Source organism: Bos javanicus, chromosome 24 (assembly GCF_032452875.1).
Source record: "Bos javanicus breed banteng chromosome 24, ARS-OSU_banteng_1.0, whole genome shotgun sequence".
Lineage (NCBI taxonomy): Eukaryota > Metazoa > Chordata > Mammalia > Artiodactyla > Bovidae > Bos > Bos javanicus.
The window spans coordinates 62,102,819-62,127,786 of NC_083891.1; the positions used below are offsets into that span (position 1 = coordinate 62,102,819).

General features: G+C 45.3%; 1 long non-coding RNA gene across 2 annotated transcripts in view; it reads left to right on the plus strand.

Moving 5' to 3' along the window:
- Window positions 1-989: 989 nt before the first annotated feature.
- LOC133237848 (uncharacterized) overlaps window positions 990-24,968 on the plus strand; it is a 28,806-nt gene continuing 4,827 nt past the window's right edge. Inside the window, exons 1-3 of one of the 2 annotated variants that reach the window (XR_009733382.1) lie at window positions 990-2,003; window positions 4,961-5,141; window positions 17,951-18,161. This is a non-coding gene — a long non-coding RNA (uncharacterized LOC133237848). The remainder of the gene's footprint in view (window positions 2,004-4,960; window positions 5,142-17,950; window positions 18,162-24,968) is intronic. The other variant, XR_009733381.1, reaches the window with a different exon arrangement.

The window sequence follows — 24,968 nt, forward strand, 5'->3', positions numbered from 1 at the left end:
ACAAAGGTCCATCTAGTCAAGGCTATGGTTTTTCCAGTGGTCATGTATGGATGTGTGAGTGTGACTGTGAAGAAGGCTGAGTGCCGAAGCGTTGATGCTTTTGAACTGTGGTGTTGGAGAAGACTCTTGAGAATCCCTTTGACTGCAAGGAGATCCATCCAGTCCATTCTGAAGATCAGTCCTGGGTGTTCACTGGAAGGACTGATGCTGAAGCTGAAACTCCAATACTTTGCCCACCTCATGCAAAGAGTTGACTCATTGGAAAAGACTCTGATGCTGGGAGGGATTGGGGGCAAGAGGAGAAAGGGACAACAGAGGATGAGATGGCTGGATGGCATCCCTGACTCGATGGACGTGAGTTTGGGTAAACTCTGGGAGTTGGTGATGGACAAGGAGGCCTGGTGTGGTGCGATTCATGGGGTCGCAGAGAGTCGGACACGACTGAGAGACTGAACTGAACTGAACTGAGGATGCATTCAGGCAGTCATTCATTTAAAAAATGGTTACTAGATATCTGTGCTGTATCAGTTGATACTTAGGGCATGAAGACTATGTTTCCAAACAGAAACACCCTGGACCCCTGTCTCTTGGAGTCATAGAGCTTACAAACTCAAGGGGGAAATAGACTCAAAGTGGATGCTAGTGCAAAGAGTGATTGCAAAATAAACTGCAGTCATCCTGGACACACACGTATGTGTGTGCACTCATCAGACTTTTTCAATAATGAGGCTTAAAATATTCGCTGATGATATTTGTTTTTCTCCCTTAGTGCAAATGTATATATGTATATATATATATATATATATATATATATATAGCCTGCCTTTTTAGAAGTATCACAGACTTTAGAAAATAGATAATAATCATGGTCTGTTAACTTCCTTTTTTCCCCCAGGGAAAACAAAACTATTTTTAAAAAATTGGAAAAGCAGTATAGTAATTAAAGAGCATATGGGTTTCCCTGGTGGCTCTTGTGGTAAAGAATCTGAAAACCAAAGCAGGAGACACAAGTTCAATCCCTGGGTCTGGAAGATCCCCTGGAGAAGGAAATGGCAACCCACTCCAGTATTCTGGCCTGGAGAATCCCATGGACAGACGAGCCTGGAGGGCTACAGTCCATGGGGTCACAAAGAGTCGGACAGGACTGAGCAACTAAACAACAACAAGGTAAATAACATGGCTAAAAATATAACTAGACAGACTGGAATCTGGATTTTGAAAGTGCTCTTCCATAGGCGTACTAAACAAGGCATATCAAACAAGCTTGTGCGTGCCTGCTAAGTCACTTCAGTCGTGGCCCGCCAGGTTCCTCTGTGCATGGGATTTCCCAGGCAAGAATACTGGAGTGGTTGCCATTTCCTTCTCCAGGGGATCTTCCCAACCCAGGGATTGAACCCACATCTCTTATGTCTCCTGCATTGGCAAGGAGGTTCTTTATGCCACTAGGTCCACCTGGGAAGCCCACTAAATGAGCTAAGACTGCGGCAAATTAACCCAGGAAAGCACACGCATTCCCTAATTGGAGAGGCCTTCCGCAAACACCCTCAGAGGCCCAGGCGCAAGCTTCCGCCGCCAGTCTGTCCGCTCTCGGGCCGGGGTAGGGGGACACGCGCGAGGTTCGGCTGTGCCCACGGTCCAGCCACTGCACAAGCCGGCCGTCTCCCAGAGTTCTGAGTAATCGCCGGAAGCCCGGCCAGAATCAAAGCGGACGCGAAGCATCCACCCAGCTGGAAGAGCCGCCGCCGCCGGGGAAGCAGGAATCTCCCAGATACCCAGTGTGGGGGCGCTCCCGAGCCCTCGGGGTCCCCCGGCGGCCTCCTGGAGCCTGGAGCTCAGGCGGAGAGATGCAGGGACGGCGGGAGGCCGGAGGCAGCCGTGGTCAGGGAAGCGAGGGGACCAGAAGGACCACCGGAGGTGTCCGGGCGGAAGGGCCGCGGGGCTGGGGTCGCCCCGGTCCCCGCCGCACCCTGGGGACCCCGGCCCGCTTGGTTTGGGCCTCAAAGGTGAGTCTCCAAGGGTGGGGCTGGGAGACCCGAGCCCAGGAGCGCGGACCCGCCCTGGTCACAGGGTGGTCCCTCCACTGCGCGGCGGTTTGCCGGCAGGGAGGGCGCGGCCGGAGCTCCGCCTGGGCTGTGGTTCCTGGAGAAGGACGCGGGGAGGGCCCTGGCGGGGGGGAGGATCTGTGGGCGTCTGTGGTCCCCGTTCCAGGCGGGAGTGGAGCCTCGGGCGAGTTCCGGGCGGTGCGGGGTGCCGGCCGCCTCCAGCCCAGCGCGGCCCCGCTGCGGTCCAGCTCATCGGGTGTGACCAGCCGCCTCCCCTCCCCTCCTGTTCCTCCACATTCTTCTCTCTGTTCCTCCTTCCCTCTGTCCCTCCCTTCTTTCTTTCTGCATTTCTTGCATTCTTTTTCTTGTTTTTCTTTAACATCTTTCATCTATTTTTACTCATGGACTCCTGTCTCTGTTTCGCTGTGCTTAGTCGCTCAGTCGTGCCTGACTCCGTGAGACCCCGTCGGCTGTGTGTAGCCCGCCAGGCTCCTTCGTCCATTAGATCCAGGTGAAATCCAGGCAGGAATACTGGAGTGGGGTGCGGTGCCCTCCTCCAGGGATCTTGGGGATCTTCCCAACTGAGGCCTCCGCTGTTGCAGGCGGATTCTTCACCAGCTGAGCTACCAGTGAGGCCCTCTCTCTCGCGTAAGAGTTTCCTTCCCGTTTGGGCTCCGCAGCAGCCACAGAATGGATTCTACATTCCCCCGATTCGCCAGCCCCCTGGCTCCTGCTCCCACTAACTCTGCTGAGGGATTTGAAGTCCAAACTGCCCTCTGCAGCCCGCTCCCCAGGGCAGACCGGGGTGCTGCCTTCCTGTCCTCCTCCATCCTCCCCAGGTCCCTGGTCCCTCTTTTATGTCCGGTTCTCCCAGGACATCCAGATTGTCGGGTCCCAGTCTCTTGGCTTTTCCTCTCACTACCTCCAAACATTGGAAATTCCCAGAACGAGGTGGATTTTCCCCCCGCCGCCTCTTAGGCCTCCACTTGTTCTTTCTAATTTCACCCATTTACCTAGAGGTTCCTGGAATGAGGTGTAGACTGAGGGCTGTCAGTCTTTTGCTCTAGAGCTTTTAGTCATCGCAAGCCCCCTCTCTATGTTGACAAACACCCCTGGGCTGTCTTTGTCACAGGATCCCTTGAAATGGTATGTTCCACTCATCTCAAATGGAATGTAGCACCTTCCCCATTCCAAGCTGATTCATACACCTTTCTGTGGTTGGTGTCCCACCCTTTGGGTGGATTAGCTAAGAGCCTCAGCATGGTACTCCGTCCTCCTTGTCCTCGGGTGACCAGCCCCCCAGCCTGGCAGTTCCGTCTTCCACTCTCTAGTGCAGACCTTTCTGCTGTGTTGGGGAGGTGCTGGTCAGTAGCAGGGATCCCCAGTTTTTTTCTACACCAAACCATGAGCCACAATATTCTTCTAAAACTCATATAAAACATTTGTTTGAGAACAGTGCCTGGCTTCCTAGATCATAGCTCATGTTCCAAACTCTCAACCTGGTATGTGGGGCGCCTCTTTCTGGTCTCATGCCCCGTGTCTCTCATAGGAAACTGAGCTCACGTGCTTCCTGGGCTCCATGCAGACCCGGCCCTTCCTCTCCATCCTGTGCACCTGCTGGCCCTGACACTCTGCCTTCCAGAGCTCCTGCCCGGTCTTTGAGAACCAGCTTACTGCTCCCCTTCTCCTGGGCTTCTGCAGAGAATTCTTTCCGCTTTACTGTTGGCGTCCTTAGCACTTTGTTGTTTATCCTGGTATAGAGTGCAAAGCTGGCTTGAAACTGAACATTTATGCCTGCGTATCTCCCCAAGGGTGGGAGCTCCCAGTCAGGAATTATGGCCTTTGTTTTTCACCTTGGTTTTCTTTCCTCCAGAATCTTACAAGGAAAGTTCAACATAAACGATCTTTGAACAAATTCCGTTTCGGATGTATGTATGTGTTAGAGGTAGAGGGTGGACCAGGGAGGTGGCCGGCATTCAGGGCCCCCAGGAGAAAAAGATGCTGAATACAGTCTGTCCTCCATTCGTTCAGAGGTTCCACTTCTGCAGAACCCATAAGAGACTGCAAAGAAAAACCTTAAGATGACCAATTGCCTAAAGTAAGTTCTTTAAGGAAAGGGAGGTCAGGGATTAGAGGCGAGAAGAATCTTGTCTGTAGTTTAGTTAAGCTGGGGAAAGGTCAAGGCTGGATCTGTAATGAGTGCCTGATTCAAAGTGTTCACCTGATGACTTGAGATCTGAGCTTCATATCCCATCTGTGTTCCCAGGGGGGAACGTTGCTTCAAGATTATGCCAGAGATGCCAAATTGAGGGAGAACGATCAGTAATAGGGGGATTCATCTCATACTTCTGGAGGTCAGAGTTCTGTAAGAGGTTGGCAGAGCTACTTTTTTTTCTCCCCCCTCTGGAGGCTCTAGGGCAGAGTCCAGTTCCTTGCATTTTGCAGCTCCGAGAGGCTGTTCTTTGATCTGTGACCCCCACATCATCCTCATCTTTACTTCCATCTTCATATTTCCTTCTCTGCCTCTGACCCTCTTGCCTTGATTTTTTTAAAATAGTGATTTATTTGGCTGTGCCAAGTCTTAGTTTTGGCACTTGGGATCTAGTTCTCTGACCTGGGATTGAACCTGGACCCCTTGCATTGGGAGTGCAGAGCTTAACTGCTGGACCACCAGGGAAGTCCCTTGCAGTCCTTATAAGAAGCCCGTGATTACACCGAGCTCACCCGGTGATCCAGGTGACTCTCTCCATCGCACGATCCTTCATTCAGTCTCACCCACAGGTTTCTGGGATTCGATGTGGATGTTTGAGGGTGCAGCTACTCTGCTGACCACACCCAGTGTCCACAGATGGGGTATGAATGAGCAGGTGACTAGTGGAGGGCATGGTTGATGTGCTTCTGTTTGGCTTTTGATACAGACCTCCACTGATGAATGCTCTCTGTGAAGCAAACTGCACTTTTGCCTTCGACTTATTAAAAATGTTGGCTGAAGAGGACCACTCGTGACAGAGAGACTTCTTCTCTCCGCTGAGCCTCTCCTTTGTCCTGACCATGGTCTTAATGGGGGCTGAGGGGAACACGGTGGCCCAGATGTCCCAGGTATGTGGGCTTCCTCTGTGTTCTCATAGAGCTCGTCTGTTCTTACTCTACATTGGCTGATGGAAGCCAGTGAGGCCAGGAGATTGGAGGGGCCCTGAAGTGATGGAGAGAATGCAGACCTGAAAGTGGCAAGGAGAACTGTGTGAGATGAAACCTCCTGCTAGTGCTCATGGGATGCACTGAGTGTTATATGCTGCATCTTTGATAAGCAAGGGAAACTGCAACTCTATTCCACAAAAAAGCCAAGAATTTCAACTTTGTTCTGTTTTAAACCTTTAGCGATGTTATATTTCAAATGGAAGTGCATTCATGTAAATGAACTTTTTCTTTAATGCATTGTTTCTAGTATAAGGTTATGCATAAGTGGAAAAAGTGCAACAAATGGGGACTTATATCTTCTGGAATTTTTTAGATATAATCTTATCTATCTATAGATCAGCCATATATATCAGTTCAGTTCAGTCGTTCAGTCGTGTCCAACTCTTTGCGATCCCATGGACTACAGCATGCCGGGCTTCCTTGTCCATCACCAGCTCCCAGAGCCTACTCAAACTCATGTCCATCATGTTGGTGATGCCATCCGACTATCTCATCCTCTGTCGTCCCCTTCTCCTCCACCTTCAATCTTTCCCAGCATCAGAGTCTTTTCCAATGAGTCAGTTCTTCACATCAGATGGCCAAAGTATTGTAGTTTCAACTTCAGCATCAGTCCTTCCAATGAATATTCAGGACTGATTTCTTTTAGGATTGACTGGTTTGATCTCCTTGCTGTCCAAGGGACTCTCAAGAGTCTTCTCCAACACCACAGTTCAAAAACATCAATATGTGTATGTGTGTATGTGTGTGTGTGTGTATAAAATCAATCAATATATAATCTGGTTGATCTGACATGGTTTATATATGACTTTAGATACAAATGAAGTGGGCTTTCCAGGTAGCTCAGTGCATAAAGAATTCACCTGCCAATTCAGGAGATGCAGGAGACCGGGTTTGCTCCCTAGGTTGGGAAGATCCCCTGGAGAAGGAAATGGCAATCCACTCCTGTATTCTTGCCTGGAAAATCCCATGGGCAAAGGAGCCTGGTGGGCTACAGTCCATGGGGTCATAAAGAGTCAGACACGACTTAAGTGGCTGAGCACACACACATGTACCAGTGAAACAGTAGCTATTAATTTAGGGAAGTAGACTCCCTGGTGAAAGTGTCTCAGAAAACTCTCATATACACATCACATTCTCATGAATATCAGGGTGCACAGACCCTCCTTAGAATCTGTCCCCAGCCCCAGTTGAATATATATCTAGGACTTTCTCTGGTTTTGTTGTGAGTATTGTGGGTTCAGTTCATTTTTGGCTAGTTCCTTGGTCCGACTTATATTTCTCAAGATCTATAGGCCCCTTCCTATGTAGTCCATAGTAACCACGGGGTTTTAATCTATTGCCTGTAGCTTCCAAGGTGTTTCCCTCTGTCATAGCTTCTTCTGTTTGCTGGTCTCTTCAGTGTCTGGCTTCCGCCCTGACACAAAGGGGACGGTGGGGGGAAACTTTTTTTTTTTTAGGCTCACTTGTTCAGTCGCACTGTGGGGAGGGAGGGAGGGATGCTGCAAACAAATAACACTGGCTTGCGCTCGCAGTGCCTCAGCCACACTGGGTCTGTCCCCGTTCACGGCGCGTGTAGCCTCCCTGCCCACACTGCTCGGGCTCTAGGTTGTTCCACTGAGAACAATCCGAGGCCGGCCCTGGGCTGCATGCACCTCCCAGGTCCAAGCCGCTCAGGTTCAGGCACTTGGGTAGTCCTCAGAGGCGCAGACTCAGTTGGGCCTGCATTTTGTGCTCTTCCCAGGTCCGAGCAGCTCAGGTAATGAGGTGTTTGGCGAGCGCCAATGCTGCGACTTATCGCCTCCCCGCCACTCGGTTATCTGAGTGTAAAACCGGTGCACCTTCTCAGGCAGATGTTGACCATCCAGAACCCCAAGAAGTTTTAGTTAGCAAAGAAGCCTGCTTACAGTTTTATAGATAATGTCTCTCTGGGGCTGCGATTGCCCCCTTCCGGCTCTGGCTGCCTGTCACCAGGGGGGGAAGGTCTGCAGCCGGCTATCTCTGTTCAGTCCTTTGTTCCGTGCGCAGGCCAGGTGATGTCTTAGGTTGGGGCTGGCTTTTTGCGTGGTAGATATCCCACCGTCTGGTTTGCTAGCCCAAATAATTTCGCTCAGATAGTGCTCAGGGTATTCAGGCCAGATTCTTACTCTAAGCGATGCAGCCCGCGCTGCGCCTCCCTGCCCAGCCCCCGCTTGCTAATGGCGTGTGCAGGCGTCTGCGCTGCTTCTCCGCTGGGGGAGTTACCGTAGGGCTTGCAATCTGCGAGTTTTACTTGTTTATTTATTTTTTCTCCCTGTTATGTTGCCCTCTGTGCTTCCAAAGCTCGGCACAGATTCGGCAGTGAGAAGGTTTCCTGGTGTTTGGAAAGTTCTCTCTTTTTAAGACTCCCTTCCCGGGACGGAACTCCATCCCTCCCTCTTTTGTCTCTTTTTTTGTCTTTTATATTTTTTCCTACCTCCTTTCGAAGAGTTGGGTTGCTTTTCTGGGTGCCTGATGTCCTCTACCAGCATTCAGAAGTTGTTTTGTGGAATTTACTCGACGTTTAAATGCTCTTTTGATGAATTTGTGGGGGAGAAAGTGTTCTCCCCGTCCTACTCCTCCACCATCTTGGCTCCTCCCCCAAAACGTGTGTGTTTTAACTTGAGAAATTATTGCTCATTGAAGCAGAATAAGTGAAGTCGCTCAGTCGTGTCCGACCCTTTGCAACCCCATGGACTGTAGCCTACCAGGCTCGTCCATCCATGGAATTTTCCAGGCAAGAGTACTGGAGTGGGTTGCCATTTCCTTCTCCAGGGATCTTCCTGACCCAGGGATTGAACCCAGGACTCCAGCATTGCAGGCAGACGCTTTACCGTCTGAGCCACCAGGGAAGTTCCCCAGAAGTTCTGAAGCAGAATATCAGAACAAATAAATATATCCCCTCTCAAACTCTCCTGTCTGACTATTTATAATTTTCTGAAGCCAAAAATTGAGGTTTAATAAAAATAATGTTTATAAATATAAGTAATATTTTAAGTTTAGATTATTTTTAGTCATATTAAATAACAGAGAGAATAAAGACATTTTAAAATACCCTGCTCCCATATTTACTTCTCAGTGGAGTAAAACTTTAATATGTAACATTTTATTTGTTTTAATAGACACTTATTTTAACAAATGTTCATTATGCTAAATATAATACAAAGCTAAACAGGATATTCCATGGATAGAAAAGTGGAGGAAATTAAATATTTCTATTCGTGAATTAGGCAAATTTTGGATTCATGTGTAACTTGTTCATTTTCAAATACTACTTTCTAAAAGTGAAAAAGTACACTTGTAGTTAGAGTGAGAATACACATCTGTTAAAAAGTAGAGTCCTTTATAATCATTTACTCAATGGACTTGAGTTTGAGCAATCTCTGGGGACAGAGAAGGACAGGGAAGGCTGGCATGCTGCAGCACATGGGGTCACAAAGAGGCAGACATGACTGAGTGAGTGAACAGCAACAAACGGTTTTACAGTAATTGTTTTCAGCACATAATCAGGAATACTTTCTAAATTATTGGTGTAACATTGTTGGTGTTACCAATTTTTAGTGATTTTTTGCCCAGGGAGCCCTAACGCGGGGCGGCCCAGCCACTGCCTGCAAAGGCCTCCCGTGGCTGTTTGCTTCCTTCTAACAGAGCTAGCTGTGCTCTCTGCTTCGGTTTTTCGCAAGCCAGGGCTCCTCCTGCCACTCTTCGCCGGGGGCCCATGGGAGATGCCAGGTGCCCTTGGCTAGGTGACCCCAGCATGGCACCCCACTGTTGTGTTGATACACTCCTGAAGCCTCCTTCCCCACAGGCAGTACCGCGCTGACCTAGAAATGTGTTTGCAAGGCTCGGAAAGTGTAGGGTGACACACGGCCCTGACTTGGGAATTGAGGCCCTTGGAGCAGGCTTGGTGGTCTGACCTCTGGGGAGCCAAACCCCAGCTGTGAGGAGAGCCCTGAAAACACATTCTCTCGCCTGCCTTTCCTTCCTCCAAGATAGATAGCTTTCCCAGTCTCTCGTGTGCTGAGAGTCACACAGGGCTGGAATGCACTTGCTTTAATGTCATTATTCAGTAGCAATTGCCCCTGAGGCCCCACCTAGGTTGGGCTCCCACACTCACAGGCAAATCAAGGTGACCTCCAAATGAGTAAGCTCGTTGCATCAAGTGGCCAAAGTAATGGAGTTTCAGGTTCATATTTGTCCTTCCAATGTATATTCAGGGCTGATTTCCTTTAGGATGGAGTGGTTGGGTCTCCACAGTTCAAAAGCATCAAATCTTCAGCAGTCAACTTTCTTTATAGTCCAACTTTCACATCCATATATGACACATGGATAAACCATAGCCTTGACTAGACAGATCTTTGTTGGCAAAGTAACGTGTCTGCTTTTTAGCGTGCTGTCTAGTTTGGTCATCACTTTCTGTCCAAGTCGTAAGCGTCTTTTCGGAGAAGGCAATGCCAACCCACTCCAGTACTCTTGCCTGGAAAATCCCATGGACGGATGAGCCTGGTAGACTGCAGTCCATGGGGTCGCTAAGAGTCGGACACGACTGAGTGACTTCACTTTCACTTTTCACTTTCATGCATTGGAGAAGGACGTGGAAACCCACCCCAGTGTTCTTGTCTAGAGAATCCAAGGGACAGGGGAGCCTGGTGGGCTGCCATCTATGGGGTCGCACAGAGTCGGACACGACCGAAGTGACTTAGCAGCAGCTGTAGCAAGCCTCTTTTAATTTCATGGCTGCAGTCACCATCTGCAGTGATTTCCAAGCCCCCCAAAATAAAGTCTGCCACTGTTTCCACTGTTTTCCCATCTATTTGCCATGAAGTGATGAGGCCAGATGCCATGATCTTAGTTTTCTGAATGTTGAGCTTTAAGGTAGATCTTACACTCTCCTTTTTCACTTTCATCAAGAGGCTCTTTAGTTCTTCCCTTTCTGCCATAAGGGTGGTGTCATCTGTATATCTGAGGTTATTGATATTTCTTCTGGCAATCTTGATTCCAGCTTGTGCTTCATCCAACCCAGCGTTTCTCATGATGTACTCTGCATATAAGTTAAATAAGCAGGGTGACAATACACAGTAAGTCAAGGCACAAGCAAGATCACAGGATCTGCAATCAACAGGGATCTTAGTGGTACCAGAGAGCCTTTTTTTGCCGTGCTGCAGGAGGTGCATGCTGCTGCTTTATTCTTGCCACCCTGGAGTTGCAGCTTCCTAAGTCCTTACCTAGGATTTGTTGGCATAAAGTTCAACCAGGGAAAACAGAAAACAAAACCTGTTTTAGTGTGTCTCTTGATATTTGGTTTTGTTTTTACATTTGCAAGAACAAAACACAGAAAATGAAGCAAAAGATACTTTCAAACATATATGGTTACCTGATTTAGAATTACTGATTCAAAGAGTGTCTGTAAAAATAAAATGTGACTTCCACTTCCAGCTTTAAGAGGAACAGCATCTGAACGTCCTCACCTGGCACTGGTAATTAGAAAGCTGAACAAAATACTCGAAACAACTGTTTTCAGGTTCTGGACAGCAGGCCATGCAGGACTTAGTTCCTAGAGTGAAGATGGATACACAAATCCATCTGAAGACTCCCAGCTGTCTGCCTTCAGGCAATTTCCATGCTGCAGGTACAGGGAGGGGAACCCAGATGCAGCCCAGCAAAGCCCTGATCTGAGAACACAGGTGAGCCAGGGAGGTGCAGCAGGTGATATGTGTGGGGCAGGGCATCCAAAAGAGAGCTACTCAGACAGAAAGAATGATTCCAAGTGCCTAATGAGCCCACTGAGACTCTGTCATCTGATCACACACGGGTTGGCTTCTCTAAAATGTCTATTCATGAGTCTTTTCTGGTTGTAATGTCTATTTTTTCCCCCTATAGATCTCTTATTATTTGCTTAAAATACTTAGGTGATCTAATGTTGTTTTATATCTTTGCATATGTATGTGTGTGTGTGTATACTTTTTGATGTATTAACCCTTTGTCATACAATGGCCTCCTTTGATGTTTGTTATCATTTTTTCTTAAAGTCTATTTTGTCTGATATAAGAATTACTATGCCCCCTTTCTTTCTGTTTTCATTCCTGTCAAATACCTTTATCTATCCCCTCACTTTGAGCCTTTGTGTATCCTTAAAGCTGAAGTGAGTTTCTTGTAGACAGCATATAGTTGGGTCTTTTTTTTTTTTTTTTTTTTTAAGCATCTGTGTCTTTTTATTGGTGAACCCACTCTATTTGCATTTACACTGGGTATTGATATGTAAGAACTGACTCCTGCCATCTGAGTGATTGCTTTCTGGTTGTTTTTTGTCTCCATTGATTCCCTTTCCCTTTGTCTCTGCCTACTTTTGTAAATTGGTGGCTTTTCATCAGGGTATTGTTTCCCCTTTCTATATTTCTTGCATCTACTCTAGATTTTTACTGTGGTTATCGTGGAGCTTACATTAAAAATTTATACCTAAAACAGTTTGTCTTGTGCTGATGGCAACCTGGCTTTTTTAGCCAATAAAGTGGCTCCACCATTTAACTCTTCCTCTGCAATGTTCTGATGTTCCGGTTCTCTCTTTTATGCTGTGTGTTTGGTGATAAGGTGTATTAGCTGTAGTTACTTTTAGTCATCCTTTCCTTGAGCCTTTATACTTGAGCTTGTTAATATACCATTCTTCTAAGTAATTGGAATTAACTAAATCTGACTATACATTTTTACCTTACCTAGTGTGTTATATACTTTTGTATGTGTTCATGTGTTACTTTGCATCTTTTTTATTCTGCTTGAACTTCTTCAGCATTCTTTGCAAGGCAGGTCTGGTGGTGATGAACTCCCTCAGCGTTTCCTTAGGAAAACCTTTATTTTCCCTTCATATTTGAAGGATAAGTTTGGTGAATAGAGTTTTCCTGGCTGGCAATTTTTATTGCTCTGCCTCTGAATATTTCATTTACTCTCTCCTAGCCTGTAGTTTTCTTCTGAGAAATCCCCTGATAGCCTCGTGGGGTTTCCTGTATCAGTTATAGTCATGCCTGTAAGTAAATCAGACATTCCTATTTTAGATAGGAAAATTTAATCAGTATTTTGTAACAACAGTAAGGAAAATTGTCGTGGTCTGGGCTCTGGTTGGAAAAGAATTTCCTGACATGAGACAGAGTGAGAGGGAAATAAAGTTTATTAGCGTGGGAGACGCTATTGGAACAGCGGGCCAGCTCAAGAGAGAACCGTCTTTGAACAGGGGCCCTTAGTCCAATTTTATACCCAGGGTACAGGAGCAGGTAGGGGTCTTGTGGGTCATTGCTGATTGGATAAGAAGCGGGGCAGAGAGTAAGGCAAAGACCTTCTCCCTATGGGGTAGGAGGGGAGACAGGTTGTACTGCTCAGGAGGACCTGAAATCCGTTAGTAGTTACGCCATGGGGGAGGGAAGGACGATCAGGGTCTGGTTCTCATTCCTGACTTCCCTTCCTCCTTGGTTTTCTCTGCTCTTCCGTCCTTGGGTCTCCACCGTCCTCCCTCTCTTTATTTTTAGGGCCAATTCTTTGGCCCCTTTTGATACACTGCTCACATCTAACGATCTACCTATTTCCCTTCTCAGGCATTTGGGAACCTGGTCTCAGGGGAAAGGGGTGATGACCACTCTGGCTTCTTCAGGCTGTAGGGGCATCATGGGGCTCTAGATTCCCTTTGCCTGCTCTCTGCCAGGATGCATTTATGGAGGGAGGTGAGAGTCCATGGAATGATAAGGCAGCTTGTTTCATCATTGTCTGGGTGTTGGCCAGGGAATATTCTTGTCAAACTATCACTTGGAGGTTTGTTGTATTCTAGAAGAAACAAACTTAACAAGAAAGTTAAAGATACATGGCCCAAAGATTGAGAGAAGCAGAGAAGCTCCCGAGGAGCTAGCCAGGAGAACCAGGACTAGACATTGGGTCGTGACATTAGTGTTTCTCTGGGTGCAAGAAGAGGCGAGAAGCTGGGCTCATAAAAACCTTTACCTGAAAACATCTGACTCTCTGAAGACTGGTCCTTCTGGGTTATTCCCAGAGCACAGAGTGCCTTATTTCTGATCTCCACCCTGAACTCCTTTCAAGGTCAGCAGCTTGCAGTGGTCACGATGTAATCTTTGTAGAGACAGCTGGCAAGGGCCAACTTCCAGTCAGCAGGGTCCTTTCATAACCACATATTTGACCATGCTTTGGGGGCATTTCAGGGCCCTTGTGTCCCAGGTCTAATGAAGATCCCATTGACAGGCCATTGTGTGCTGTTACTAGACCAGAGCTTGCAAGTAGCAAAAGTCTCAGGACCATACCTGTCTTACTAGCCTCTTGGCCCAGGAGAATATTCCCTCTTGTTGCTTCTTTCCATATCTAGAGTTACATTATTACATTCATTTATCTCATCAGTTCAGTTCAGTTGCTCAGTCGTGTCCGACTCTTTGCGACCCCATGAATTGCAGCACGCCAGGCCTCCCTGTCCATCACCAACTCCCGGAGTTCACTTAGACTCACGTCCATCGAGTCAGTGATGCTATCCAGCCATCTCATCCTCTCTCATCCCCTTCTCCTCCTGCCCCCAATCCCTCCCAGCATCAGAGTCTTTTCCAATGAGTCAACTCTTCGCATGAGGTGGCCAAAGTACTGGAGTTTCAGCTTTAGCATCATTCCTTCCAAAGAACAACCAGGACTGATCTCCTTTAGAATGGACTGGTTGGATCTCCTTGCAGTCCAAGGGACTCTCAAGAGTCTTCTCCAACACCACAGTTCAAAAGCATAAGGAATTGCATATCAGCATTTTATCACGTCAGTCACACATTTAGTAATGTAAGAAAAAATCTTCTGTAACAAGCAACATGGAAAATAATATAGCTAGCAGGTATTAGTAAGGTCACAAGCAAGAATTTAAGTCAAGAACTTTCATTAGGTAGAGCCCAGTATACCCCAGGTCATCTGACACAGTTAAGTGATTATAGCCAGTTGTTAATCTCCTGGTTGTACATCATGGAGGACCTGACCTTTATCCAAAGATTGGTTACTGAGATAAGCTTTAAAAACAAACTTAGAGCGTCCTTTTAAATAACTTAATTAATTAAACCTTTTAGCAATATAACATAACAACAAGGAATGATCTCAGAAGTGAGTCGTGGTAAACATAGACCTTAACTAATGAAACTAGAACTTAATATTAAGTGAAATATATATTTTTTGTCATTGTGAGGGCATTAGCCCTGAAGCCAGGGAAGGCTTTAACCCATCAAATAAAAATGAGGTTTGTCAGGGAGCCGGGAAAAGCCAAGCGGCCGCCTTGGATTTCCCATAGCCCTGACTTCTTGATTTACAGCTACTGTTCATGCATTTTTAATTCCCCATTTTAGGAGTAGACTGTTGCCATGTTTTAAGGACAGCAGAATAGCAAAATCTAACAGTGAGGGGTTATTTTTTTGTGGAGGCAGAATGAGCTTTTACATGTTCTGTAATCTTAAATAATGCTTATTTACTTTACCAAAGTAACAAAAGATTTTAAAAACAAATATAAATCACTTAAAGGCAAAGAAATTCATAATCTGTTTTTGAAAGCTTCATTCTAAGAAAACTTTGTTCTCTTAACATAGTTCAGTCACTCAGTCGTGTCCGACTCTTTGTGACCCCATGAATCACAGCACGCCAGGCCTCCCTGTCCATCACCAACTCCTGGAGTTCACTCAGACTCACGTCCATCAAGTCAGTGATGCCATCCAGCCATCTCATCCTCTTTCGTCCCCTTCTCCTCCTGCCCCCAATCCCTCCCAGCATCAGAGTCTTTTCCAATGAGTCAACTCTTCGAATGAGGTGGCCAAAGTACCTGAGTTTCAGCTTTAGCATCATTCCTTCCAAAGAAATCCCAGGGCTGATCTCCTTCAGAATGGACTGGTTGGACCTCCTTGCAGTCCAAGGGACTCTCAAGAGTCTTCTCCAACACCACAGTTCAAAAGCATCAATTCTTTGGTGCTCAGCCTTCTTCACAGTCCAACTCTCACATCCACACAGCCACAGGAAAAACCATAGCCTTGACTAGACGAACCTTTGTTGGCCAAGTAATGTCTCTGCTTTTGAATATGCTATCTAGGTTGGTCATAACTTTCCTTCCAAGGAGTAAGCGTCTTTTAATTTCATGGCTGCAGTCACCATCTGCAGTGATTTTGGAGCCCCAAAAATAAAGCCTGACACTGTTTCCACTGTTTCTCCATCTATTTCCCATGAAGTGATGGGACTGGATGCCATGATCTTCGTTTTCTGAATGTTGAGCTTTAAGCCAACTTTTTCACTCTCCTCTTTCACTTTCATCAAGAGGCTTTTGAGTTCCTCTTCACTTTCTGCCATAAGGGTGGTGTCATCTGTATATCTGAGGTTATTGATATTTCTCCCGACAATCTTGATTCCAGCTTGTGCTTCTTCCAGTCCAGCTTTTTCTCATGATGTACTCTGCATATAAGTTAAATAAGCAGGGTGACAATATACAGCCTTGACTTACTCTTTTTCCTATTTGGAACCAGTCTGTTGTTCCATGTCCAGTTTTAACTGTTGCTTCCTGACCTGTATACAGATTTCTCAAGAGGCAGGTCAGGTGGTCTGGTATTCCCATTTGCTTCAGAATTTCCCACAGTTTATTGTGATCCACACAGTCAAAGGCTTTGGCATAGTCAATAAAGCAGAAATAGATGTTTTTCTGGAACTCTCTTGCTTTTTCCATGATCCAGCGGATGTTGGCAATTTGATCTCTGGTTCCTCTGCCTTTTCTAAAACCAGCTTGAACACTAGGAAATTCACGGTTCACGTATTGCTGAAGCCTGGCTTGGAGAATTTTGAGCATTACTTTACTAGCGTGTGAGATGAGTGCAATTGTGCGGTCATTTGAGCATTCTTTGGCATTGCCTTTCTTTGGGATTGGAATGAAAATTGACCTTTTCCAGTCCTGGGGCTACTGCTGTGTTTTCCAAATTTGCTGGCATATTGAGTGCAGCACTTTCACAGCATCATCTTTCAGGATTGAAATAGCTCAACTGGAATTCTATCACCTCCACTAGCTTTGTTTGTAGTGATGCTTCCTAAGGACCACTTGACTTCACATTCCAGGATGTCTGGCTCTAGATGAGTGATCACACCATCGTGATAGAGAGTAGACTAAATCCCACTTTAGTACCAGCTTACCAGATAACAAACAAACAAAATGTGTTTATCGGTGAATCTTAGAAGTCTTTTCCATAAATCTTCAAGTAGCAGTATTCTTGCAAAGGCATCAGAATGAGACCATAGAAGGCGTGTTTAAAATCTGATTAAATTGCAATTGACAAAGAAGCCTGGTCATTGCTGTGATATGTAACACTTTAATATGATAACTAGAATTATAATGGACAACATTTTACCAGGACATATCTGATTCTCATGAATTTCACATAATTTCTAGGATATCTATATTAGTAACATCAACCATACAATATAACCTGACAAGATTCACTGCTCCTCCAACAATACTTCCCATGTAATTTAACATGTCAAATGAACTCAGGTAGTTTAATATCTCTCTTTGGGATGTCTCAGGGGCCCTCTGAAGCACCCCAAAGTTAGCTAGACATCAAATGAGTTAGGAAATGTTTTCAATAAATATCAAATGGGTTTATAGCACTCTATCAGACAGGATCATATAAGTCACTATGAAACAATTGTTACTCACTTAGCCAAAGGTAACAAAAGATTTCAAAGGTAAACATAGATCACTTCAGAGATAAAGGAACTTAAAATCCATTATCAAAGGCAGTTCAACATCTCAATAAAACTTGTATTTATGCACAAAACTCTTCCCTTGGGGTCCACTTCCCATAAAACCTCTCATCACATTCTGTACCCATTACTTTGTTCTCCCATCCTGAAACAGCCACCTGTAAGTCAGACCCAATTCCCTCTCCCTCCATAAAATGTAATTTCATGTCTCATATCTTTTTTACTGAAAACACACATCCTACTTTCCTTAAGCAACCAAGAACTGGCCTTTATATTAGCATTCTATATTGGGCGAACATAATTACCAGCGGTAATTTCTAAAGAAAATTCTAGAGAATGTCTCAGGATGGCATTAAACATTATTCATTAATAGTCTAAAATCTCTAGTTTCTCTCTAAGAGGAAGTTAGTGTTCAGTAATGAATGTTTCAGAATCTTATTTGGAAATGACCTAGCTATTCAATAAGCTTCTGTCACTTAGTTTAGCACACCCCTAGAAATTCAAGTTACCCCAATCTGGAGAGACTACTTTAGACAGGCATTCCTAAAATATAATTAGTCTTTTAGTTTATCTAAAAGTTCATATCTCACTTACATTTTTTATGAGTTTTTTTTTTTCTAGAGGTACTTTCCTTGTTGACAAACTTGTAACAGATATAACAATATTTAACTTATAATAAACCTAGGCACAATTAAAATATTATGCTTAATGTTAATGACTCTTAGACATGTCTATATGAGATTAGCAAACAAACATTAATACTAGATATTTCATATTGAATATTTCCCAGTTCATGTGAATCTGATATTCATTTAGATTAATTGCACTTGTATTTAGAATTGTCTGATTTGTAAGTACTTATTTTTCTTTGAAGTGAAGTCGCTCAGTTGTGTCCAACTCTTTTCAACCCCATGGGCTGTAGTCTAACAGGCTCCTCTGTCCATGGGATTTTCCAGGCAAGAATACTGGAGTGCATTGCCATTTCCTTCTCCAGGAGATCTTCCCGACCCAGGGATTGAACCCGGGTCTCCTGCATTGTAGGCAGACACTTTACCATCTGAGCCACCAGGGAAATGTGACCCTCATATATATGGCCAGCTGACTTTCAACCCGCATCCTGAAAGGACAGTCTTTTCAACAAGTGGTGGTGGAACAACTAGAGAGCCGGTAAGTGAAACCAACCAACCCACTCCCCCCAACCCTTCCTTTAAGAACTTTTATTCTTCAACTTCTCTTTAGGCCAATAAAATTAGAACTCATTTACCATTTTGGCAATATTGTTAAAACAAACAAACAAAAGACACACATTAAGACATACATAAATTGAGACAGAAAGGCAGAAATCTCATAGTTTTCCACTTGACATTTAAAATGTCTCTTTGATGATCCCCCCCCCCCCCCCCCGCCACCCATTTTCTTGAAGTTCTAATTTGCCCAACGGAGAAGGCAATGGTACCCCACTCCAGTACTTTTGCCTGAAAATCCCATGGATGGAGGAGCCTGGTAGGCTGCAGTCCATGGGGTCGCTAAGAGTCGCACACGACTGAGCAATTTCACTTTCCCTTTTCACCTTCATGCATTGGAGAAGGAAATGGCAACCCACTCCAGTGTTCTTGCCTGGAGAATCCCAGGGACTGCGGAGCCTGGTGGGCTGCCGTCTATGGGGTCACACAGAGTTGGACACGACTGAAGTGACTTAGTAGTAGTAGTAATTTGCCCAAGGCTGAGGTCTCAGACAAAGTGGGCTGTGTATTTCATGTATTTCAGGGACATGAAAAGGGTTAACTTCAAGCTTTTCCCTAGGCAGTCTTTTTAACAAACTTGTTGTTTTTAATTGCATATGCAAAAAGAACTTGTTTTGCAGTTTCCAAGAAAAAAATTTTTTTCAGTTTAACCAGTTTTCTCCAAAGTCTAAGGAATATCATGGCCATCCTGTGTCCTAAAGTCACCTTTCCTTTCTGTAGTCATAGTTTTATACCTGAATTATAGGCCGAATAGTGCTCAAATTGACTCTGGTATCAGGGGCAGATCAGCTGACAAAAATAGTGGATTGTCCCTCTGGTGGGAAGGGAGGTCTTTGTCCCATCAGAAGGATCTGAAGGGTTAAGGGAATTTGCAGGAGTGGGGCAAGCTTGGTCCTTCCCCATCCTGAGCAACAGGAGTAGTTAGAAGGGAATTCTTTAGGATGTTCAGGGGTGGTGGAAGCTTGGTTCTCTCCCCACCTGAGAGATAAGCATAGTTAGAAGGGGATCTTCAGAATATTAGGAGAGCTTTTGATCCTTCAGGCTTTTGAATATAGGAGGAAGACCTGGACCAAAGGGAACCTCAGAATCCTCTCCAAGAGATCATGTGGGCATGAAAGGTCGAGTAGGGGTCGTCTAGGAAACTTGATGGAGAGAGACAGAGGGGGACCAGAGACAGGGAGGCAACAGGGAGACATGTGGCATGAGTCCCTGAAATCCAGATTCCGACTGAGGGCCCTGAAGGACTGAACGTAAGGAGATTCTGAGTTCTCTCACTGCTTTTGGCAAAAGCTAGTGTGCCTTTCAGAGGCCATTTTTTGGGGTCCCCCATGGTGCAGAAGTGCAGCTGGGAGGAGTTGCCGCACTTCCAAGGTCAGGGGCGGCAGCTGAGAGGAGCTACCTCACGTCCGATGTAAGGAGCAGCGGCTGTGCTTTGCTGGAGCTGCCGTGAAGAGACACCCCATGTTCAAGGTAAGAGAAACCCAAGTAAGACAGCAGGCACTGAGATAGGGCATGAGAGGACAGACAGAAACCACAATCACAGACAGCTAGCCAATCTGATCACACGGACCACAGTTTGTCTAACTCAGTGAAACTAAGCCATGCCCTGTGGGGCCACCCAAGACGACAGGTCATGGTGGAGAGGTCTGACAGAATGTGGTCCACTGGAGAAGGGAATGGCAAACCACTTCAGTATTCTTGCCTCGAGAACCCCATGAACAATATGAAAAGGCAAAAAGATAGGACACTGAAAGATGAACTCCCCAGGTTGGTAGGTGCCCAATATGCTACTGGAGATCAGTGGAGAAATAACTACAGAAAGAATGAAGGGATGGAGCCAAAGCAAAAACCACACCCAGTTGTGGATGGGAATGGTCTTAGAAGCAAGGTTCGATGCTGTAAAGAGCAATATTGCATAGGAACCTGGAATGTTAGGTCCATGAATCAAGGTACATTCAAAGTGGTCAAACAGGAGATGGCAAGAGCGAACATCGAATTGGACTATAAAGAAAGCTGAGCACTGAAGAATTGATGCTTTTGAACTGTGGTGTTGGAGAAGACTCTTGAGAGTCCCTTGGACTGCAAGGAGATCCATCCAGTCCATTCTAAAGGAGATCAGTCCTGGGTGTTCATTGGAAGGACTGATGTTGAAGCTGAAATTCCAATACTTTGGCCACCTGATGTGAAGAGCTGACTCATTTGAAAAGCCCCTGATGCTGGGAGGGATTGAGGGCAGGAGGAAAAGGGGACAACAGAGGATGAGATGGTTGGATGGCATCACCAACTCAAAGGACATGAGTTTTAACAAGCTCTGGGAGTTGGTGATGGACAGGGAGGCCTGGCGTGCTGCAGTCCATGGGGTCACAAAGAGCCGGACATGACTGAGCGACTGAGCTGAACTGAGTTTGTATTTGGGCCAGGCCTTTTGCAGGGCTAAATTTTCCAGTTTCTGAGAATGTAGCCAAGGGGTGAGTCTGAGAGAGGCTCCCGGGACGTACCAGAGCTCACTCTTGGCCTATCTGCCATAGAATGGGGTACTGAGGGTCACCAGCTGACAGAAAGGCCTCCCTTTTGCCCCAGTGATTGCCCCGTGTGACTAATGCATGAAAATGGCCAACGGACCCAACAGTCATGCCCGACAGTGAGAGGTGACCCCTAAGAACCGTGCAGCTAGGGCACTGTGTGACCCGGGCAGAGACAGATTCCATACTTTTCACAAGTGCACGGGGAACATTCTCCAAAACTGACCATATGTTAGGCCGGAAAATAAGTCTACTCTAAATAGACTCAAATCATACAAAGGAACTTTTTCCTGTCACAAAGCAATGAAATGAAAAATCAATAGTAGAAGGAAAAGTGGGAAAATCCACAAGTATGTGAAGATTAAACACACTCTTAAATAACCAGTAGGCTAAAAAATAATTTAAAAAAGGAACTTAGAAAATACCCGGAGACAAATCAAAATATTAACAGAGCATACCAAAATGTATGGGATTCTGCAAAAACATCACCAACAGTGAAATGTAAAGCTGTGAATGCATACATGAAAAAGAAAGCTCAAATAAGCAACCTGTCTTTCACCTAGGCACAAAAGGGAGAGCAGACCAAACTCAAAGCTAGAAGAAGGAGTGAAAATAGTAAAGATTAGCTCTCAGATAAATATACAGAAGAGGAACACCAAAGAAATCAATTTTAAACAAAAGTTACTTCAAACAGGTCAACAAAAGTAACAAATCTTTAGATATACTGACTAAGAAAAAAGACAACTAAAATCAGCAACAAAGAGGAAACATAACTGCTGATAAGACAAAATAGCACAGTAAGGGAGAGCTCTGAGCAGCTGAGTGCTGTGAGATGGGATAACCTGGTGAAATTCTGTTATTTAAGCCTCAGTCTGTGATATTTTATTCTGGCAACCCTAGCAAACTAGCATAGCTTTATCCTCTTTCTTGCAAATAAAAGTTATGAAAATAGTGCCAAAACCCACAAAGTATATAAAGTATCCAAAAGGAGGAAAAAAGAAAAGGACAAATTACCTAGGGTGTTGAGAAAAATGTTTTTCTTTGTTTCTTATCAAAGTTAAAATAAAAACATCAAAACCACCAGAAAAGACTCATGAATAGACTTTTTAGAGAAGCCATACCATAACCGTGGTAAAACAACCAGAAAGTCATTCAGTTGATAGAAACAGTAAAATAATATAGTTAAATAAAAACAGTAAAATGCATTTTATTCTTTGGAGGTTTTTAAAAATTCAATTTATTGAAAATTCCAAAGAGGTTTTAATACAGGTACATGATTCAAGATACTGAAAATATGTTTTGCCTTAATCTGTGCCTCCTGTCATTTACCCTGTGTGTCTAGGTAGTATTTTGTTTCTTACGGATCCTTCTAGAATTCCTTATAAGCAAACATTAAAATATATTTCTCCTTCATGCCCTAATTCAAAACATAAGTAGTGATATATTAAGCATGGTGTTTCAGTACATGTTGCTTTTATTTATTTGACAATGCCTTGGAAGTTGTCCTCTATCAGGACATAATTTCCTGCACAGCAGTGCACTGAGTGGATGATGTAGTAGTATAATACTTCTTGCCCATCCACTTTGGGATGAACACTGATATGCAACCATCTGTTTATATTATGGACAATGCTGCAATGGAGAACTGTGACCTGTGCTATTCTGCTGCTAGCAAGTGTAGGGTATATTTCCAAAGGATTTGTAACCTGGAGTATTTGTAACTGTGAGAGCATTTGATAAGATGCTACCAGTAAGAACCTTCTGAGCTACCAATGAGCCTTTCTCTTAAACTGCAACTTCATCACACCACTCCCCCACCTGTGTTTAAAACTGCTTTCCAATGCTTTCTAACCTTCAGAAACCCTCTATAATCTTCCCTTTCATCAACACTGCCCTTTATTCTCGGTGAAGTTACAACATCACCAGGTACGTACCTGTTGTCTCCACTCTTCTCTGGGTCCATCACTGCTCAACTCACTCCATCAGAGCTGGAGCCAATGTGGCCAGATAACTCCTTGAGTATAGAGAAATGGGTCATGGATGATCTGAACCAGGGAGCCTGGTGCCCAGGAGAGAGGGAGGGTCCGTAAGGGGTGGAACTGGGAAGAAGGAAAGGTATATTAGGTTTGATCCACGGTAATTTTTCAGGTGAAGATTCTATAGAGCCCAGACATGGGAGCAGGAGTCTTGGTTGGAGAATTTGTACTTGGGAATTTGTACCCAAATATCACAGCTAAAATGGGAGGCGGGGACTCCAAAGGGATCAGCATGTGAGTGAGTCTGCTGTGAACCTGCTGTGAGTGCCAGGGAGAGACACACACGGGCAAGGATGCAGCAGAGAGGCAGGAAGGCAACAGCAGGCATTCCAAAAGGAAGGAGAGAGCGTCATGGCAATAAGGACGTGTCACAGAAGCATGTGCCACAGAAGGGTGGCGGTGAATGGAAAAGGGATCAGAAGTCATTCATAAGTCCTGGCAAGTTGCTTCATGAGAGGCTAAGGGCAGAATCAGACCATAGGATACAATGAAAGACAGATAAAATCGGTAGGTAAAACCCATTCATGTTCAAATCGAGATTTTGTTAAGATGCTCTTTTAAGGAACATAGAAATACAATCTCAGATGGGAGGATGTTGAAGTGTAGGTGATGGCTGACAGAATGATTCCCTGCCTAGAAGACATCCTGTCAGCAACAGTTCTGTGCAGAGTCGGGCAGAGAGCCCATGACACCGGCGGATGGATGTGATAGGAGACACGTGTGGAAAAGGCTGGTGACCGGAGGTCTTCAGGGAAGAGGGAATTCTTGCAGACTACATGCGCCAGTGTGCAGATAACATCAAGGGGGAGCTATTTGGGTCTTAGGAATTACTTAACCTGAAAAAAATTACTTAAACTGAATTTTAAATTGGCACCATGTAAAGTGCAATGGCTTCCCTGGTGGTTCAGGTCGTAAAGAATCTGCCTGCAATGCCGGAGGCATGGGTTTGATCCTTGGGTCAGGAAGACCCCCTGGAGAAGAAAATGGCAACCCACTCCAGTATTCTTGCCTGGAGAATTCCATGCACAGAGGAGCCTGGTGGGCTACAGGCCATAGGAAAGCGTGGTAGGAATAAACCCAGGAACATGAGGAAGTGTGCTGTGTGCTGGGTTTTTCACCAGGACAAAGCCTGCCAGCTTTGGATCAACCCCTTTTGTGTCTGAACTTTTCTTGTATTTTAGTGTCTTTCTCTTTTATAATTTAAAAGCCACATTTCTTAAACTTTCCAAGCAGTTTTCCTGGTGGGCTTTCTCCCATGGAAGTAAGATTTCTAGGCATGGGTTCTATGTTTCCTTTCTACATAAACTTCATAAAAATCCCAACATTTTTTGAGGCAACAGTTCTGCAAACTGTAGAAATAAATTTATTTTGGTCCATACTGGCCAAGACTACAAAAATTGCTCCTCAGTCTCCTGAGTTTAAAGTAGGCTCTGTGGTACCATCAAGGTTCCTGCTGATCTCAGATCCTGTGATCTTGCTGGTGCCTTGACTACTGCATGCACTCTGACTGCCAGGGCCCTGTGTCATCCATCTGTGTGGGCACGTGGCATCAATGTACTGTATTTATGTGAGAAGTATTCAGAGCAGGATCAAATCCCAGGATCAGGGACTGGCAGCACTGAGCTACCACTGACTCTGCCCCCCGCCCCGCCCCCCTCCCCTTCACCAGGTGTGCGCTCACTCATGTCAACTCAGCCCCCATGTGTTTCCACCCTCCAAGTTGGTGCCCATCTCAGGGCCCTTGTCCCTGCTCTTCCCTCTCCTAGAATGCCATTGTCCTAGAGCTTAAAGTGGCTGCTGTTTTCTGCTCATCTGGATGGCAGCTCAGATATTACCTCTCGGATGGGCATTCTTGGACCAGCCTGTCTAATGCTGGTGTTCCCCCTTTACCATCCCTCGTGACCCTGATGTTTTCCATCAGTGTTGTTTAGTCACTAAGTCACGTCTGACTCTTGCAACCCCAGGGACTGCAGCCTGCCAGGCTCCTCTGTCCATGGGATTTCCCAGGCAGGAATACTGGAGTGGGTTGCTATTTTCTTCTCCAGGGGATTTTCCTGACCCAGAGATTGAACCCATGTCTCCTGCTTGGCAGGTGGATTCTTTACCACTGAGTCATCTGGAAAGCTCAGTTTTTTCTTTATAATGCTAATCAAAACGTTTCCCCCAATTAAA